Source organism: Chrysochloris asiatica, unplaced genomic scaffold, assembly GCF_000296735.1.
Source record: "Chrysochloris asiatica unplaced genomic scaffold, ChrAsi1.0 scaffold00051, whole genome shotgun sequence".
In the NCBI taxonomy this organism is placed as follows: Eukaryota; Metazoa; Chordata; class Mammalia; order Afrosoricida; family Chrysochloridae; genus Chrysochloris; species Chrysochloris asiatica.
In genome coordinates, this window is record NW_006408569.1 from 15,370,377 (window position 1) to 15,373,987 (window position 3,611).

Sequence of the window (3,611 nt, forward strand, 5' to 3'; positions counted from 1 at the left end):
AACTGGTGGCCAGGAGCAGACTTGCAGAATGTGCCCTTTGGAGATGTAGATTATTATATATGCCTGAGTGGGGAAAAAAAAAAAACTATACTGGCAAATTTTGATTATAAATATATCTGTCCATATTCATACAATCACTTTAGCAACTACAAAAAAAAAAAAAGTGATTGAGCTGGTGACCCAGGCATCTAGGGAGTCACAGAAATCTTACTCCTTTAAACTCTGCTTTGCTCCACCTGTGGACATGACCCCTAAACTGGCGCTTTACATCTTTGTTTTGTGATGGATATGCCTTTGGGGGTTCAGATAGAGAAGCAAAGGCTTTTTCTCCCCCCCCCCCGTATGACTAGTTTCAGGCTGATGGGTCATTAAAAAATATGACCAGAATTTTAAACCTCCAGGTGTTAGAAAAGATATTGAGAAGCTTTATGAAGCTGTACCACAGCTTGGTAATGTGTTTAAGATTGAAGACAAAATTGGAGAAGGCATTTTCAGGTCTGTTTATTTGGCTACAGTGCAGTTACAAGTAGGACCTGAAGAGAAAATTGCTCTAAAACACTTAATTCCAACAAGTCATCACATAAAAATTGCTGCTGAACTTCAGTGCTTTCACAATGGCTGTGGGGGGTTGGGGGGTGGGGGCGAGAAGTGGCGGCAAGACAATATCATGGGAATAAAACATTGCTTTAGGAAAAATAATCATGCTATATCTTGAGCATGAGTCCTTCTTGGACATTTTGAGTTAACTTTCTTTTCAAGAAGTATAGGAATATATGTTTAATCTATTCATATCTGCGAAACACATTCATCAGTTTGCTATTGTTCACAGCAATTTTTTATATAATAGAAGCCTTAAAAAGTACGCCTTGGTAGACTTTGGTTTGGCCCAAGGAACTCATGATAAGAAAATAGAGCTGCTCAGATTTATCCAGTCTGAAGCTCAGCAGGAAAGCTCTTCACAAAATTGTTGTTGCTGTTGTTAGGTGCCACTGAGTTGGCCCAAACTCCTAGCTACCTTACGCACAAGAAAACAAAACACTGCCCAGTCCCACACCAACCTCACAATCATTGCTAAACCTGAGCTGCCACCACCGTGCCAATCCATCTTGTTGGGGGTCTTCCTCTTCTTCTTGGACCCTCCACTTTACCAAACATGATATCCTTCTCCAGTGACTGCTCCCTTCTGACAATATGTCCTAAGTTTGAGAGGCAAAGTCTGGCCGCTCTGGCTTCCAAGGAACATCTATCTGGCTGTACTTCTACCAACACAGATTTGCTTGTTCTTTTGGCAGTCCATGATAGTTTCGACATTTTCCTCCAACACCATACTCAAATGGATCACTTCATCTATGGTCTTCCTTATTCACTGCACATGAGGTTATTGAAAGTACCATGACTTGGATTAGGTGCACCTTAGTCCCCAAACTGACATCCTTGCTCTTCAACACTTTAAAGAGGACTTGTGCAGATTTGCCTAATGCAATACATCGTTTGATTTTTTTGACTGCTGCTTCCATGAGTGTTGATGGTTGAACTGAGCAAAATGAAGTCCTTGACAGTTTCAATCTTTTCCCTATTTATATAAATGTTGTTTATTGGTCCAGTGGTGAGGGTTTTTGTTTTCTTTACATTGAGATGCAACCCATACCAAAGGTGGTGATTTTGATCTTCATCAGTAAGGATTTTAAGTCCTCTTTGCTTTCAGCAAGCAAGGTTGTATCATCTACATATTGCAGGTTGTTAATAAGTTTTCCTCCAATCCGGATGCCACATTTTTCTTCATATAATCCAGCTTCTCGGATTATATGCTCAGCATACAGATGGAATAAGTATGGTGAAAGAATACAACCCTGATATACACCTTTCCTAATTTTCCCAAAATAAGTCCTACATAATCACAGGAGTCCTGGTGTGGCACTGTGGGATAAAGCAATTGACTGTAAGGTCATTTGAATCACAAGGTTAGTGGTTCAAACTCACCAGCTGCTCCTTGGAAACCCTGTATGGGGTCACCATGAGTCAGAACCGACTCGACGGCACTTAACAACAACAACAACAAATCACAGGAAACAAGATTTCATTGAGTTTCCTGGTACCTAAAGAATTGGATCAGCAGCTTACCACAAAAAACATCTGTTAAAAGGCCCAAAACAAATGCACAAATTCAGATTAAACAAGGAAAAGATGGAAAGGCCTTTGTGTCCAACAGTCTGTTTTTGGAGAAAGAAATTTCAATATACACAGCTCTGTTTCACATGCGAGCCCTGCACTGAAACTTGTGAGGCATTCGAAAACTGTGGGTATACTCTCTAGAAAATTAGTAGCAAAAAGGAAGGGCATGTCTACAAAAGTTGTGAACAGTAGTGTGATGAAGAAAAACACCACTTCTTGCCCTGCTAATACAACAGATAAAGTTTGCAGTTTATGTCTTTTAAGGCAGTAACAAGTTGCCCTGAGGACAGGTACACGGATTCAGAGCTCCAGAGGTCTTGACAAAGTGCCCCAATTAAACTACAGCAATTGTCATGTGGTCCAAGGTGTCATATTCCTTTCTTTGCTTAGTGGATGATATCTATTTTCTATAGCAAGCGATGACTTAATTTCTTTGGCTCATATTATAACAATTCGTGGATCCAGGGAAACTATCCGGACTGCTAAGACTTTTGACAAATCAATATTATATAGCAAAGAAGTCCCAGCACAAGACTTGAGAAAATTCTGTGAGAGGCTCCGGGGTATAGATTTTAAAGTTCCCAAATTAACAAGTGATACACAAGGGCCTGCTTCCCATGACCTAACATTTTCTGAGAAAATTGACCATAGAGCTGCTCATCACATACACACACCTCAAACACAGCACTCAGGGAATTCATTGCACATAGGGGACAGTAATAGCTGTGGGACTATTGGATAAACAATGGATTACTAACCACAAGGTTGGCAGTTTGAACCCACCAGTTGCTCCTTGGAAATCCTATACAGTATCACTATGAGTCGGAAGTGATTCCACAGCACTTAACAACAACAACTACCAATTTAGAAGGCTGGGATGAGGTTTCCAATGAAGCATATGACTTACTTGATAAATGTCTGAATCTAAAGTCAGCTTCAAGAATAACAGCAGAAGGAGCTTTATTGTATCTGTTTTGTAAAGAGATGTGCTTGTGATAATGGTTCTTCATTTAATGTCTACTATTGTTGTTGTTGTTGGCGGAGAAAGATGAGGTGTTCTGCTCCTGCAGAAATTTAAAGCCTTGGGAACCCTATACAGGGTAGCTATGAGTCAGAACAGACTCAAAGACACTTACAAACAACAATTGCATGTTGATGGTGGAGGTGGGGAGGTGAATTCTTTGTAATAACTATTAGTTCTTGACAAGATACAATAACTATTGCTTGTTGGTTTGGTGCCATGGAACCAGTTCCGACTCATAGCGACCCTGTACAGAGTTTCCAGGCTGTAAATCTTTACGGGAACAGAAAGCCTCATCTTTCTATGGTGGAACATCTGGTAGTTTCGAACTACTGAACTTGAGGTTAGCAGTCCAAAAACACTATGCTACCAAAGCTCCTTTAGAAACCCTTAGGACAGAATAAAATTGCTCGTTAGG

The 3,611-nt window shown here is 40.3% G+C and overlaps 1 pseudogene; it reads left to right on the forward strand.

Moving 5' to 3' along the window:
• Nucleotides 1–228: 228 nt before the first annotated feature.
• LOC102824966 lies at nucleotides 229–3,168 on the forward strand (annotated as a pseudogene).
• The last annotated feature ends 443 nt before the right edge of the window (nucleotides 3,169–3,611 follow it).